This window comes from Dendrobates tinctorius, unplaced genomic scaffold (genome assembly GCF_039654945.1).
Source record: "Dendrobates tinctorius isolate UK_male_01 unplaced genomic scaffold, ASM3965494v1 ptg000060l, whole genome shotgun sequence".
NCBI lineage: Eukaryota > Metazoa > Chordata > Amphibia > Anura > Dendrobatidae > Dendrobates > Dendrobates tinctorius.
In genome coordinates, this window is record NW_027361728.1 from 84,814,726 (window position 1) to 84,832,531 (window position 17,806).

At 42.0% G+C, this 17,806-nt stretch overlaps 1 protein-coding gene across 1 annotated transcript in view; it reads right to left on the bottom strand.

Moving 5' to 3' along the window:
- Nucleotides 1-17,806, bottom strand: part of SLC9A9 (solute carrier family 9 member A9) — a 1,175,932-nt gene that overhangs the window by 310,741 nt on the left and 847,385 nt on the right. The window lies entirely within an intron of this gene.

Sequence of the window (17,806 nt, forward strand, 5' to 3'; positions counted from 1 at the left end):
TTAAAACAAAGTATATAAGACTCCTAGACTTATCTCAGAAATACCTGAATGAAAAATGATTGTAAATATTACAGAGATCAAAAATGCATTAAGTTTATGAGTTCTTTACAGAGATGTGCTCAGGAGCTTGGATAAGTCTTCAAATATAATTATCCTCCAGTCCTAGACATAGACATTCTGAAATTGCTACTCTTACAAAATGTCAAGACGTTATTCACAACAGTGATGATCTTTATGTTGCCATGATGCTGACAAGAAGACCATATATACAGTATATATAAAATGAAAAAGGCTCCTGAAAGTACTTACAAAGATCACTTTGTAAATCCAGAACATGAATCTACGGTAATCTCAGAAGCACAAGTGAAAGACAGAATTAACTACATTATCTCATCTGTTTTATTTTGGATAAATATGCACTACATACAGTTCTATTAAGGGTAAAAAATGGTACTGAAATATTAGATGTAGGTTGGTCAGTGATCATGGTAAAATTTGGTAACATCTCATGCAGTTGCAGTATAATTTAGCTAACGATTAGTTTAGCCCATACAGTACTTATGAAGGTAAGGCGTTTCACAGATACCGATCAAAATAATTTCATACACAATTTATTTACAGTAACGGTAAAAAAAATTGGAAAACATTGTTCTCGCCCTACAGTATATTTTAGGAAACGTATACACCCTCTCTAATTCACTCATATATTCACTCATATACTAACCAGGTGGTAATTTTCTACTGTTGCAAAGCAGGTAGTGAGTGTTTGTGCTCATGCAGAATAACCTAATGCCATCTACATGTAAATATGCCAGATAGAGGCGTATCCTTGACACTGATCTCTCCACTTCCTGCTGACTTCAACTCAAAAACATTTCACGGATCCGTACATTCCTCAAATAAGAATCTGCAAAAACCCTAGTCCATGCCCTCATCATCTCCGGCCTTGACTACTGCAACCTCCTGCTCTGTGGCCTCCCCTCTAACACTCTTGCACCCCTCCAATCTATTCTAAACTCTGCTGCCCAGCTAATCCACCTGTCCCCCCGCTATTCCCCGGCCTCTCCCCTCTGTCAATCCCTGCACTGGTTCCCCATTACCCAAAGACTCCAGTTCAAAACCCTAACCATGACATACACAGCCATCCAAAACCTGAATCCTCCATACATCTGTGACCTCATCTCCCGGTACTTAACTGCACGCAACCTCCGATCCTCACAAGATCTCTTTCTCTACTCCCCTCTTATCTCCTCTTCCCACAATCGCATACAAGATTTCTCCTGCGCATCCCCCCTACTCAGGAACTCTCTACCACAACATATCAGACTCTCGCCTACCATGGAAACCTTCAAAAAGAACCTGAAGACCTACCTCTTCCGACCAAACCGCTGCATGACCAGCCCTACCCTTGCCTATTGTATCCTCACCCATCCCTTGTAGATTGTGAGCCCTCGCGGGCAGGGTCCTCTCTCCTCCTGTACCAGTCGTGACTTGTATTGTTTAAGATTACTGTACTTGTATTTATTATGTATACCCTTGTCACATGTAAAGCGCCATGGAATAAATGGCGCTATAATAATAAATAATAATAACTTGAAGCTAATCGTGCCCTATGTCAAATCTGTAACAGGGCTCCCTATCAATTAAGTGCAATTTCTAATACCGTGCCTCCTAGGGCACCAAGGATGACAACTTTACACCCTCTTGCCCCTTCTCTCAAGCAGCATCATTAGGTCACCTGAAACGGCTTGTAATGAACAGGTATGCCTCATCAATTTTTGCTTGTGAAATCATCTGACTTCAAAAAATGTTTATGACCATCAGGTGGTTTTGCACAGGCAGTATTGGAACACAATTCCACACAGCCCTATTTCACAACTGTTCTAAGCCAAAATATGTAAAGAACCACTCAACTAAGCAAGGAAAAATGTCAGTTCATCATTACTTTAAGAAAGGGATGGGTAACAAATGCCCGAGATGTCATTCACTCCAGTCCCCAGGCAGATTTCTGGGAACCACAGTGCTTGGGTCAGCGGCTCCATTTTTCCAGCCGCAGACCCTTTAAATTCTCCTTACAATGTGAGTATGTGTACTCAGAGTTTACTACTGAACGCTGTGGCAAATAAAATGAAGGAGATCTGCACTCCCATCCCAATGGTGAAGGCAGGGGTTACAGTGCCCCCTATGTGATGTATATGCTCCAGTCCCAGTGTCTCCTAGGAGATGTATATTCCCAGTGTTGCCTGTGTGATGTAATGTATATGCCCCATTTTCTTGTATGCGATGCTTATGCTCCAACCTCAGTGTCTCCTATATGATTTATATGCTTGAGCCCCAGTGTCTCCAATATATGTATATGCTTCATCTCCAGTGTCTCCTGTCTGATGTGTATGCTCCTGTCTGATGTGTATGCTCCAGCCCCAGTGTCTCCTACATGATGTAAAAACAGCAGCCTCAGAGTCTCCTATGTTATGTATATACAGCAGTCTTGATATCTCCAAGTGATGTACACAGCTGTCACGGTGTCTCATATGTGATTTATACAAAAGTCTGTGGCTCCATTGTGATATATACACTCACTGGCCACTTTATTAGGTACACCTGTCCAACTGTGTGTTAAGACTTAATTTCTAATCAGCCAATCACATGGCGGCAACTCAGTGCATTTAGGCATGTAGACATGGTCAAGACAATCTCCTGCAGTTCAAACTGAGCATCAGTATGGGGAAGAAAGGTGATTTGAGTGCCTTTGAACGTGGCATGATTGTTGGTGCCAGAAGGGCTGGTCGGAGTATTTCAGAAACTGCTGATCTACTGGGATTTTCACGCACAACCATCTCTAGGGTTTACAGAGAATGGTCCGAAAAAGAAAAAAAATCCAGTGAGCGGCGTTCTGTGGCCGGAAATGCCTTGTTGATGCCAGAGGTCAGAGGAGAATGGGCATACTGGTTCGAGCTGATAGAAAGGCAACAGTGACTCAAATTGCCACCCGTTACAACCAAGGTAGGCAGAAGAGCATCTCTGAACGCACAGTGCGTCGAACTTTGAGGCAGATGGGCTACAGCAGCAGAAGACCACACTGGCTACCACTCCTCTCAGCTAAGAACAGGCATCTGATGGCTACTTTCAGCAGGATAATGCGCCATGTCATAAAGCTCGAATCATCTCAGATTGGTTTCTTGAACATGACAATGAGTTCACTGTACTCAAATGGCCTCCTCAGTCACCAGATCTCAATCCAATAGAGCATCTTTGGGATGTGGTGGAACGGGAGATTCGCATCAGGGATGTGCAGCCGACAAATCTGCGCCAACTGTGTGATGCCATCATGTCAATATGGTCCAAAATCTCTGAGGAATGCTTCCAGCACCTTGTTGAATCTCTGCCACGAAGAATTGAGGCAGTTCTGAAGGCAAAAGGGGGTCCAACCCGTTACTAGCATGGTGTACCTAATAAAGTGGCCAGTGAGTGTACAGCAGTCACTGTGTCTATGTGATGTACAACAAAAGTTTTGGTGTCTCCTATGGAATTTATACAGCATTGTAAACAGCACTCTCAGTGTATCCCATGTAATGCATATACAGTAGTCTCAATGTATCCTATGTAGTGATGAGCGACCGTGCTCGGATAAGGTGTTTTCTGAGCCTGCTCATATGCTAATAGAGTATCTTCAGCATGCTTGATTAATATATACGAGTCACCATGGCTCCATGTCTCGAGGCTGTTAGACAGTCGCAACACAAGAAGGGAATGCCTGTTTGTTAGGCAATCCATGCATGTGTTGCAGTTATTGAACAGCCGCGAGCCATGAGCCACAGCATCTAGGGCATAGTATTTGAGCACGCAGAAGATACTCTATTAGCACAAGAGTGTGTTTGGACACCACCTTGTCTTAGCACGTTCGCTCATCACTAATCCTATGTGATTTATATACAGTAGTGTTGGTGCCTCCTATGTGATGTATGCACACCAGCTTCAGTGTCTCCTATGTGATGTATACAGCAAATCTTTTACTGCTTAAGTTCCATGAATGTGATGTAAGCATAGATGCATTTCCCACTGTGAGTAGACATACAGTGAATTATGCATGTGTTTGGGCCAACTTACTACTTCAAGTTGTTCTTTACAAAACATCGCAAAGCAACGACTGTGTCTACAGGTAAGTACATTTTTTTAAGGATTTGTGATAATTCAATTATCTATCACTTAGTCACATGTGCTTCATTTATTGTCTAGGAAACTAATAAGGTGCAAAGAAGGAAATAGCTCAAAAGGACTACATCACCACTTGTGTAAACATGACAAGTGGTACAGTATTCTCCAAAACCCATGGAGAACAAAAAATTCAGAATGAGAATATAAAATATACCGGCACTCAACAAACCTCTATTGATATAAATGGTATAAATTTATTATATAAAAATTAAAATAGACATATTTTTTACAACTTTTCCCATTCTGTTTTTTTTCTGTCTTTGTTTAGATTTTCATTTTTTTCCCTCTACTTTTTAACCATTCTGTTTTTATTCTATTGCTGTGTCGTTCCATAAATATCATTCTTATTTAATAAATCTATATAATGTATATGTCTATGGGACTCGTGAAGATAGTGGAGTTTAGTAGTCAGCTACTTCAGGTAGTCCTAAAGACAATGGGGCACTTCAGACACATGTTCTCGGGATCAGTAGGGGTCCCAGCAATCAGAAAGTCATCAGTTTTTAACAATACATTTTTAAATGACTACAGCAAAAAGGCATGTCGGGCATTTTCGTCAGTTTTCTCATATTATTGCATTTAGAGTATTTAGATTGTGTGTTGATTTCTATACTGGGGCTAGATCCGATGCTTTTAGAAATAAATGCAATAAACAAATATATTTTTATGCCATTGTTCAACAAATATACATTTCTGCTGAGTTTTGAGTGTTTACTTTGATTCCTATCATGTTGTGATATCATGCGGAGTTGTACCAAATGCAAACCCAGCTTTGTATATCTATAACTAGCCCAATAAAAGAATACATAGCGACTGCTTAGCCCTATGTAGAATGCCATATCTCCTGGTGTGCTTGCACTATTTGATTTTGGGTTGTTGTTTTATTTGAAAGATTGATATATGAGTGTTTCTGCATTACATTTATAAATAAAAGAAATCACGAAAAACTTGTATGAAATCAGAAAAATAAACTTGAACATGAAAATAAATTTAGAAAATGCATCATAAACACTTGTACATAAATAAATCTGGAGTGTTAAAGATAAAAAAAAACCTCAGTGCTTAGTTGTGTATCGCCCCCTCAACACCTCATTTATGATGTGCTCTCCGGTTGACACAGAAAGATCATTTTCCTTGGGTAGAATTAATCTAGTTCCTCTGCAGTACTTTGCCAACTGGCTGCAGGTTGTGACTGATTATGTGTAAAAGGCTTGTGATGGGTTTATTATTGACATTGCTGAGAAAACACAACTCATTTTGTGTGCTAATTCATAAAAACGGCAGTACTTGATGTGAAAAGCTATTGATTTAGACAAGTATGAGGAGGCCCAATTTCTCTTTGAGTTTAAATTTGCTCTAACATTTCCATGTGGGATGTAATAACCTGAAACCGCATTATTTTCATGCTTATAGTATCTGGTTTTTGGAAGATAATTACTGATACAATGTGTTTTCACTTGTAAGCAAATTATCAAATAAGGACCCACACAGATACACACTACATTGCTATGAAACGGTTTCTCCAGAGGTCATCATTAAAGAACCATCTGTAAAGAAAAGGATGACTAAAAAAGAAAACATTCTTCCAAGGTTTTGCTAATTGTCCTCATAAATGCACATAACCATGATAATTAGAGAGAACTGTAACAGCTATTATTATCATTAAATTCACTTCCTTAAAGCGATCACATAATAGAGAGCAGGAGCTGGAAATATAAATATCCCTTTGTTACCCTACATGATCACCATCAAAATACAAGAACCTTGTAGAGAAGAAAACAGTTTAATAGCAGAAATTAATAATGGTCAGTGCTCTGCTAAAATAGTGGAAGTATTGTGTGCCGGCCTCACGCCATCCTGCTGCAGCCTCTGCTCCTTCCCTCCCCTCTGCTTCCTGGCGTACTATCAGCAGGCCCCCAGGGAGAGTACTTAGGTCGTGCACGCGCGTGCTCCCGGTCTCTTGAAGAAACAGCGCGCATTTTTCAAAAATGCCTGACCAATGGCATGGTACTGATTACTATTTCTGGCCCCTCCGCCATGAGGAGGGCACTGGAGCAACAAGTATCTTCTGTTGCTAGCTTCCGGTTCCGCTGTTGTTGTGCCTGTGCTTCTGCAGTGTTCTGCCAAGTACTCCGCTTACACTGTTTGTCTCCGCAGACTGTCAGTTACCTGTTAACCGGCTGTCCAGGATGACGTCCGTACCGTCTATACCAGTTCCGTCCCATTCTGCTACTCAGCTATCCGAACCTCTGGACCACGCCAGTGCCAGCTTACATCCGTGTACCTGGAACCCGCCGGTCAGCTCCACCATACCTGTTAAACTTGTTTATCCGTCTGTCCCGCTGGGACAGTTGACACGTGTCTGGAGTCTAACTGGAGGTAGCACTGGTGTTCTTCAGACATTCCATTCTGACCCTGTTCGAGGGGACTTACTACGGGTGTCTGGGGCTCACTTAGTCACATCCCCTTCGGAGCCCCCCGGACCGTGGACCCGAGGTTCCACACATATTGCAATAATCAATGAATGTGAACTTCACCACCTGTGCCTCCGCTTCCATTCACTACAGACTGCTCAGGCCATGGAACCTGCTGGATGCCAGGGACCCACGGCTGTGGAGCTATGTCAAGAGGTTACCCGTCTGAGGGATCAAGAGGACAAGATTGCGACCTATCTGTGTAAGTTGTCTACACGTATGGATTCTCTGATATCCTCGGCTGCACCCGTCTCTGCTACCGGCATCCAGGTATCCAGTTGCATGGCAAGTATAGGTCCTCACCTGGCGGCCCCCACCTGCTTTCATGGCGACCCTGTCCAGTGTCGGAGGTTCATCAACCAGTGCATGCTGCACTTTGATCTCCTGGGGCAAATGTTTGCTTCTGATCGGGCCAAGTTGGGCTTCATTATGTCTCACCTTGCTGGAGATTACCTCGCCTGGCTGAATCTGCTGTGGGAGAGAGAGGACCCTCTGTTTAATAATCTCCAGTCTTTTTTAGAAGTATTCCGCAGGACCTTTGACGAACCCGGTCGTGTCACATAGACAGCTTCTGCTGTTCTCCGGCTACGCCAGGAGGCTCTTACAGTGGCTCAGTATGCTGTTCGGTTCCGTACTCTTTCATATGAGCTATCATGGAACAACGAGGCCTTGGTGGCCGCCTTCTGAGAAGGTCTGTCAGGAAGAGTAAAGGATGAGCTGGCGGGACGGGACGTGCCTACAACACTGGATGACTTGATATCCCTGGCAACCCGGATAGACCAGCGGTTTCAGGAACATTCCAAGGAAACAAAACGTGACAAGAGGCCCTACCACCTGGTTTCAATGTGTGTCTCAATATATGTATTCTATGTATATATATATATATATATTCTTTCGTTTCTAACATGTCAGTGTGATTTTACTGTACAGTGCACTGAATTGCCAGCTTTTAAAAACTGATCATTCGAGAAACGGATGGAAAAAATGATGCGACGGATCCGTTTTTTCGCCGGATCCGCTAGCCAACGGAGTGTGACTGATGGCAAAAAACTGATTTGTGAAAGTACCCTAACTGGCTTGTAAAACAAGGAGACCTACTCAAAGTTGTCCTGCAACCAGTTATAATCTACTAAATTTTACAAGAGGCAGTAATGAAGAGAAAGTAAATGACTTACTAAACTTTAGTAAGGATTTAAGGTTAACAAAGCATAAAAGCAACACATTTCATATTCTATACAAAACGGTACACACCGTAGTTATGAGATCACATAATTTATTTCTTTACTTTCGTTAAAGGTCCAGTATAAGAAATGTATCAGGTTAATAGTGTCACATTTATACTACAACAATTCCCATCTATGATTCGGAGAAGTAGCAATACATGGTAATATAAGTAATGGCTAAGAGAATCACTTGATTTCCCGATTCCCCATTTTGCTAGTCCGAGAAATCATTTTCATTGCTTTTCCTTCAATTAGTGTGGAAAAGAATATAAAGGATCCAAAAGGGCCAGTCAGGTTCCAGCTATCATCTTCAGAAGCCCGTTTTAAAAGGAAACTGTAATCTTATTGGTTATTATGGACAATGGCTCCTCATTTCAATTTCATTTGCACCAGTTTTGATAAATCTAGAGCATACAGGGTATTATGCACCATCACACAAATTACAGATTTGCCGTATGCATATATTTCCACTACAGTGATACTCAAGACCTATCTTTAGGTAAATATCCAAAACCTGTCACGCTAACAATCAGCTGTAACCAGCTCCATCAGTGGGGGAAGGGTGGGATGCTGGGTGTAGGATCCGTACTCACAACCTATCCCATAGGTCATCAATACTAGTGGCAGTCCGAAAGGTCAGATTTCCACTGATCCACTAGTTGTAAGGTCCCTGTACCTGTGATCCCTGAACATGATCTTATCTATGCCGTTTGCCATCTATTTGTTCCTGTCTGTCCTGTCTGAACTCGATCCTGTCCATCCTGCTGTAACTTATTCCTAAGTCCATCCTGCCTGTACCCAGTTCTCAGCCTGATCCGCCTTGTCTGCACCTATACTGCTATCCTCACCTGTCCAGTCTGGACTTGCACCTGCGATTCTGCACCTGAGTCCACCCTTTGTTCCTGAACCTATCCTGTCCATTCCTGATTCTGAACCTGTTCTGTCTACCAGCCATGCAGTCCAGATCAAAAACCTGTTCTGCCTAACCAGCCACATTTTCTCCTCTTAACAAGTTCCTGGCCAGTCCTGCTTCCCTGTCCCTTTGGGGGTTCACTGCTGCGGCTCCGGGGTCTGTACTGGAGTAGCACCTGGCAATTACCTGGGTTCAAGTCTAACCACACCATCAAGGGTTCTAGGTGGTCATTTAGTTAGGCCCCTCCAGGCTCTCCATGGGCCATGGAACAGTGGTTCCACAACCACATGCGTAATAGGTTAAATAAGTTCAAGCTGATATCCTGAAACCCCAAAAAGAACTGGTAGAGAAAGTAAAATTAGAAGTTACAAAGCTTTTCAACATGGAATAATTAAGGGTAACTTGCTGTAACCATAATACCGCAACTTAAAAAGATATTTCTACGTCATATAGGGAATTGAGGGCATCAATTTATTACTTGGGGGGCAGTCACACATCTGTGATGCCCTCCACCACTAAGCATGAAGGGTCCACAGCTCTGATTCCACATTTTAGCGTCTTTACTTCCCCCAGCACATCATGAATGGGGATCCCAGAGGTCAGATCCCCACTGATCCACCTTTAAACTCCAATGAAATGTTACCTAGTCTATGGGTTACCTGTGAGGCTGAATTTTAATTTGGTAATCATGAAATTTAACATGCCCCTCAATGATTATATAATGATACAGTAGCTATTAACTGTGAATATCACTCTTTAAAAAAAATGAATGAGATGAGTAAATCTTGAAGACATGTTTAATAGAGGCTGATACCAAGTGCTGTCAGCTTTCCAAGGAATTCATAAGAGATTGACACGGGGAATGTACATTAGGCGAAGCTAACCTCAATGAGTTAGAGAGATATTGCACTTCATATAAGCAGTTTAAATTAAAAATGTGAATATCAATAGATGTTGGTGATAAATAGGTGGGGGCATATTCTAAAGCGCTGCCACGGCCTCCTTATGCAGTAACTGGCCATGATGGCACAGGGTTCCTGAGTCCTGAATCCATTACTGCTCCCCATTCGTTACTTATAGGAGAGTGGAGATAGGCAAGTTCTGTTCTTAGCTATCTTTGAAGGTCTCATAGATGGTGAATAGAGATGTAGCATGCATGCTTAATAGTTCCATTCACACAGGGAATTCTGCCCACCTCTGGGGTCTCATTGCTCAGAACACCCCAACCTTAACAGTTATCGCCTACCCAGTAGATCAATAGAGACAGGAATAAGCCTCTAACCTGTAAGCTTGTAGCTGCATCCTTTCTCCACTATGGGTAGTTTTGTCGCATCTGGATTTCTACTGCGCACAATAATAACACTGTATGTGATAAGCTAATGAGCGCTCACTAGTGGTGGCTGCCAGAAATGTTCGCTCTATTATGACTGTAAAAAGCAAGGGATTTGGAGATCTGTATCAGAAAAATAAATCTCCAACCCTTATTAATTATTATTATTATTAATTGACAAAAAAATTAAAGTTAATAACTAATATTGATAAAAAATGGTGGTTCCCTTTATTGTTTAGAGCCACATGGTTTATTTCACGTCACTTTAAAACAAGATCTTTAGCAAAGAAACAATAGAGACCAGGAATATTCAGACAGAAATTCTAAAGTTTCACCTTCTCAGCATTCATGGAATATTTATAGAATTCAGCCTGTAATGAAGACAAGTCAAACATGGGGCCCCAGAACCACGGGTGGCTCCATTTCTCCATCTCTTATCACATTTTCAATATAAAACACAACAGTTTCACGTCAAGCTTGGAAAAGATACTGCCTTTAATATTTATGTGTCTGCGTCTACACAAACTCGAGGTTGTTTTATGGACACGTGTACTGTGCACACATCTAAGGTCTATAACCGTGGCTATAGTTCTCCTACGTTATTTGTTCAAGCATGTGCGCTCTGTATTAAAAGGAAACTGCCAGCTATATGCAGAACGGGCGTCACTCCATGGTTTTAGAAGAAATGCTGGGTCAATGTCTAATAAGCAAAGGAAAATAATAGAAAACATTAAAGAAATATCTCAGCCTTTCATTCCAACGACTGCAGTATGATCTCTGGGAGATAGAACACCTGCTGTCCATCAGCACAGTGGGGAGCACAGTCCCACTGCTTTATTAATCATTTAGGGTCCCAGAGAGCAAATCCCCACCAAATTAGAATCCATAAAATACATGATCATGACTAGAAAAGTCACTAGGTCAAAAATGGCCAGGTCTTGGTCTTAGCTTATTCCCATGATTATTCTGTGTTTTGTTTTTTTCAATTCAATCTAACATACGGTAACTGTGATATGGGCCTATATATTTAGTGCTAATTTTTGTGATCTTTAATATGGAGCATGGAAAAGACCAACAAAAAAAGAGAAGAGCCAGCACTGCCGGTGGTCAGAACGCATAACATGAGGTGCATATGCACAAATCTAACTGCATTCAAAATGAGACATTTAGCAAAATATTGATCAATATAGGACCCCCCATATGAGATTGCCTTGGCGTGGCGGGGTGGCTCAATATATTGATCAATATTTTGCTAAATGTCTCATTTTGAATGCAGTAAGATATGTGCATATGCACCTCATGTTATGCGTTCTGACCACTGGCAGTGCTGACTCTTCTCTTTTTTTATTGCAAATTGGTTTTGTGGCTGACCACCACTGTTGCCGTGCACGCTGGGTCATGTTCGCCATGTTTTCTGTGTTTATTGTGATTGATCTAGGCTGCTGTGCACACTCACGGCAGCCCCGCCCTGCCCCAGGCTTTATTTATTTTTGCATCCATGTCTGAGCCTGCATTGCCCTTCATCTGTGTTTGCTGGTCAGGCAGTGTGTGGAGGTCAAACCTGAGATGTCTGTGTTCAGACCTGGTTGGCCTTCATCTGCACCTGCTCCATCTGGCTGCACGGGAGTGATGCAGATATGCTTCAGGTATGGATTGCATTTGATATGGTCTTGCTTTTAAAACATTTAGGAGGCCGCAATGGCACAGTGAATAATAAAAATGTAGAGTAGGACCCCCCATATGAGATTGCCTTGGCATGGCGGGGTGGCTCAATATATTGATCAATATTTTGCTAAATGTCTCATTTTGAATGCAGTAAGATATGTGCATATGCACCTCATGTTATGCGTTCTGACCACTGGCAGTGCTGGCTCTTCTCTTTTTTCATGGAAAAGACCAGGGCTGTGGAGTCGGAGCCCATTTTGGAGGAGTCGGAGTTGGAGTCCTTATAAAATGAACCGACTCTGACTCCTAAAATATATAATAAATTGGGTACAGTAGTTCAATGCAGTTTGTGGGGAATATTTTTTTCATAAGAATTTGGGAAAGTTATGAAATGTCCTATAAATGTCTGTCCTATTCCTGATCTAAGGTCTAGCTGTCAAGCAAGTTCTGGGCTGGGGATGGAGTTAGTTTAGTCAGTCTGAGGGAGACAGAGAGGAGGGAGTATGTGAATGAAGGACCTGAGGAGTGGAGCTAGAGTTGAGCTCACCTCAGGGTCAATTGCTAAAGACCGGATACCGGAGTCCATGGCTGTGTTGGCACTGAAGCCTCGACAACTAAATCTGGAGGGCAGGTTATTGCAGGTCCCCTGGCCCCGCTAAAACACCTGAAGGCACAGCAGCAACAGACCAGAGCAGTAGCCACAGTGAAGTAATGACACCTGCAACAGGTTCAAGCTGCCTGCTATACAGGCAAGAACCAAAGGAACAGAAAAGAGCCAAGGTCAGAGCACAGCTTTAGGCAAGGACCTTAGTATACAGCACAATAGGGAGGCCTACTCTGAACCCACCTGGCTAAATAAATCCCAAACTGCTTCCAGGCTGAACGGATCTCCAATACCAGCTGTAATCAGTGCCCTAGACTATATCACAAACTGTGAGTAAAAGAGTGAAGACTGCACTTTGCTGTGTCCTCCCATTTATTTGCAGCCAGTTTCTCCAGAGCTTAGTGGAAAAAGTTCTTCAAGATTATGAACTCAAAAAAGAACAGGTCCTTGCTATTGTAACTGATAATGCTTCATACATGATAAGTACAATTAAACTGATGAGAATAATGAAGGTGAACAGCAGCTAGAAGAACATTTCACAATCAGTATGTTGGAGATGGAAGGCCACAGTCCTGTTCCCATAACGGAGGAAAAAACAGATAATTACTACAGAAGAACAGCAAAATGATTCTTTACAATTAGATGATCTTGTTGAAGCTGCTCCACACCTCTTTCCTATTCATCACATGCGCTGTGTTGTGCACACGCTGCTGCTGGCAATAAGTCTGTAAGAGGGACATGCTGGAACTCTGATTAGAAAAGTGAGGAAATTGGTATTGCTGCCAGAACCCCTAAAATTGATTCCATCTTGAAGAGACATGCAGGAAAAGGGGCAATTGTGGATCAAGCCACTTGATGGGGCAGCACCTATTTAATGATTGAGCAATTGCTTAAGCTGAAACCCTTCCTTGTAGATATGGCCAACCCTCAGGTAACACTACATGAAGCTCAATGGACACAGGTGGCTGAATTGAAGGAATTGCTTCATCACCCATTTACATTGACTAAAGGAGTGGAAGAACTTGTTGTTTTGCCTGTCTCAAAGAGGAGGTTTAATCGCAGATGGCATTGCTGCTTCAATGAAATGGAGAGAGACACTGATATTAGAAAATAATATTCTTCTGGCAGCTGTTTATGTGGACCCGAGTCATCGTATATTACAGGATGATCAACAGCTTACTAAAGGAAAAGAAGCTCTGATTGAGGTAGCAGTTAGGATGAATGGGCTACAGTACAGCTAAGAGCAAGAGGACTCGGGTCCTGCCTATGCTGCTGCTGCCCTTTCTTCATCCTCATCAGATGAGGAGTTTGATTTTGACAAGTATTTGGATGACATGGAGCAGGCAAAGCGTTGCTGCAGGGAAAAAGATTCCGCTCCCTTAGAAAACAGATTGACCATATTTCAGCAAAATTTTTCACTTGCTGTCAAAGAAGTAGAAGAGTTCAATCGTTCATCAAAACTGACTGTGCACAAGGCAATTCCTTTATACCCTGAAATTGTTAGAGATGTTGCCCATGTGGTTACTGCTTTGCCACCAACCCAAGTTAGTGTAGAGAGGTTGTTCTCTAGCCTTAAAATAATTAGGTCAGATTTGAGGTAATCTACAAAGGAGGATCTGATGGAGGTGATACTATTTCTCAGAACAAATTCATAGACTGCACAAATGCTATTGAGTATGTTTTTGTTGAAAACTGTTTTTTTCCACTTACTGCAGAGTGTATAACAAATTGTAAATATGCAAAGTTTTTTTGTTCTGAAGTTGTATTCCAATAAATATATTTTATGTTCTATCTAAATGGCTTGATTATTGTATCATAATAAAGATTAAAAACCTGATGTTACCATTTTACTACAGTACATTTATCACTAAAACTTAAACATGAGCCATGTATGAGGGAGTCGGAGTCGTGGAGTCGGAGTCATGGGAAGTGAGGAGTCGGAGGTTTGGCTTACCGACTCCACAGCCCTGGAAAAGACATCAACTGTAGTGCTAATATCGGATCTCTCAAACATGGAAATGTAGCATCAAGGAGAGACTATAATTAAAATATAAATTTTATTTAATAAATTTAAAATATAAAGCCATATTAGCTCACAAATTGAGCACAATGTATCATGAAGGGATAGGAGACACAATAACAAATACCAAAATACAGTGGCATGTAGAAGTTTGAGCACCCCTGGTCAAAATTACTATTATTGTGAACAGTTAAGGAAGTTGAAGATGAAATAATCTCTCAAAGACCTAAAGTTAAAGATGACACATTTCTTTTGTATTTTAGGCAACAAAAAAATATATATTTTCATTTTTTACATTTTAAAAATTACAAAAAGGAAAATGAGCCAATGCAAAAGTTTTGTCACCCTTGGAGATTTGTGTGCCCAGATAACTTTGACCAAGTTTTCAGAACTTAAATACTCTGTTAGGGTACAAATATGGCCTTCATAGAAGAGTCATCAGAAGAAAATCTCTCCTGCATCCTCACCATAAAATTCAGCATCATAAGTATGCAAGAGAACATCCAAGCAAGCCTGATGCATTTTGGAAACATGTCCTGTGGACTGATCAGAGTAAAATAGAACTCTATGGCCACAGAATTTCAGAAAAAGAACATCTCACTAACCTTAAAGCATGGGGGTGGATCAATCATGATTTGGGGTTGTGTTGCAACCAATGGCATGGGGAACATTTCACGGGTAGAGGGAAGAAGGGATTCAATGAAATTTCAACAAATTCTTGATGCAAACGTAACACCATCTGTAAAAAAGCTGAAGTTGAAAAGAGGATGGCTTCTACAAATGGATAATGATCCTAAACACACGTCAAAATCCACAATAGTCTACCTCAAAAGGCACAAGCACAAGGTTTTACAATGGCCCTCACAGTCTCCTGATCTGAACATCATTGAAAATCTGTGGCTAGACCTCAAAATAGCAGTGCATGCAAGAAAACTCATGAATCTAAAAGAACTGGAAGAATGGATGAACATCCCTCAAAAAAGAATTGAAAGATTCTTGGCTGGCTGCAAAAAGAGTTTACAGGCTGTGATATTTCCAGAAGGGGGTGCTAATCAAGCAGGGTGCCCAAGCTTTTGCATCGGCCCATTTTCTTTTTTGTAATTTTTAAAATGTAAAAAATGACAATTTTTTTGCTTTGGCATAAAATACAAAGTATATGTGTCATCTTTAGGCCTTTTAGAGATCATTTGATCTTCAATAGAGATGAGCGAATATTTCAATGTTCAGTTCAGATTATATTAGCCGAATTTGCAATATTCGACAACACCTTAGAACGGACCCAAATGCTGCCAAAACACATCAAATGAGGGACAGCCACCAGGAAAGTGGCCTCAATTCACCCACAGTAGATTTTAGCTTGGCACTGCAGCAATCAGCCAGGCATGAGGTATTGGGGTCAGGGACAGCATTTACAGCTTTCAATTTTCAGTAAGACAAGGTGGGTGAGGGATCTGTGTAGGGCCCCTTTGCCGGGAGCCCTGATAGCACATGCAACACCTCTACCTGCTTTCATGTTGAACCACATTGAGTGGCACAAATATCAGTTTTCTAGTCTACCATTGTCAGAAAAATTTAAGGATAGTAACACGGGTAGTTAACACGCATGAAGAAGACCCAACCAGGAGTCTACACATTTACAAAAATTAGTGGCAGACACCAACAAAGTGTCATTAATTGCAATAAAGTAGAATTAGTATAGCGGGGACCGGCACCTCTTCCACTACAGCCAACACAGCAGATGGAGACTGTAACGAGGATTGGTGTGATCGAGGTATGTTTCAATCAGGATGGAAGACACCAGTTGTTAGTGACAGGCTGAATAGGTAGGTTATGATTGTGATGAAGACTGTGGTAAAGTCTGGAATGGGGTGGGACGTTATTGTGTCAAGTTCACAGGTGGTGAGGCAAAGTATTCAGCTGAGATGAGAGGAGAGGGAGGAGGAACTGGTGGACGCAGGAAATAATTGAAAGCACTGAATTGCTGTTTAGGGTTGTGAGACAAGTATGAAATGAGGGATGAGAAGCTGGTTTGTTTTGCTGCAGTCAAAATTTGTGCAGAATTTTTACAGCTCATGTTACTGGACGGGCAACTCTGCTCCCTTTTTTTGGCAGCCATACAATGGTACGCTTTGTTCATGAGGGCCAGAAAGAACATGTGCTCAAGTAGATGGCAAACGCTGCATTAAGTGGCCTCTGCTCCTCTTCCTCTACCTTAACATCACACACAGTACAGTCCTCAATGGTGACACCCGAATTAACCTTTTTTTTCTCCCACATCCCAACTCTCCAAGCGCCCAACTGACCGTAGGGAACCACAGATGGGCCATTGTGCAGACCTGTTCACACATTCTATTCCATGGGTATCAGAGGTCTGCTCTAAAGATTCACAGTGTCAAGAGGAGGAAATCAACTGCATCAATGGCCAAATTTTTTCTGACTTAGATCTATGACCGGACTAAATTTTGTCCGTACATAAACCAAACCCTACTCAACAGACGTTAACCCCATTGGGTGAAGGTGATCCATTTGTGATGAGACTCAGATTTCTGAGGCACACGCAGACTGTACTGTGCTGTAAAGGCAGGAAGAGGAGGGTGATTCTCAGGGCGAGGAGTGGGAGAACAGAGAGGATGATGATGAGGTAGTATATCACACTTGGTGTAAACCCACAGGCATGCAGCTGAGTAGCTCAGCAGAGGAGGAGGAAGAAGATGAGGAGGTTACGTAGACACAGAGTTATGCAACCACGACAACCAATGCATCCTGAGGTCCAACTCTGGCAGTGGACACCAGCATTCGCGATTCTGCAGTTGCCTAGCTTGGGTCTTTTTTTTCAGATTGTCAAAAATCTTAAAAATCATGTTATCTGTCAACTTTTTTTAAAAACAACCTAGTAGAGTAAAAAAATGAAATCATTTCAGTACTACATGCATGACCTACCACATGCAGAATCATCATGTTTCAATCTGGGAATGTCATTGTGCTAAAATGCAGATTAGCGGTTCTCACCAACCACCGTCCACCCAATCAACCGTATCTTCTGATTCTCCTTCCTCCCTCACTGTGGCAAGTGTTGTCACACAGGTCTCCAGCCAAAGAACCTCCGCTTGTTTACCCCCTACTGTTGGCAAGATTGATAGCCTGTCAGCTGATACGGAATTGGACATGCCTGCTGTTTTTGACTGAGCTTACCTACCAACCACACCTCATCTTTCTCAATCCACCGTCACATTCCCGCCTGCAGCTCTCTCCCAGCAGCTTGTCATGTTCATCCTACTCCACCCTGTGTCAGCACAACCACAAACCCTCGTTTGTGCAGTTGTGCTCACGTAAAAGATTCTTCACTCTTACACATGGCACAG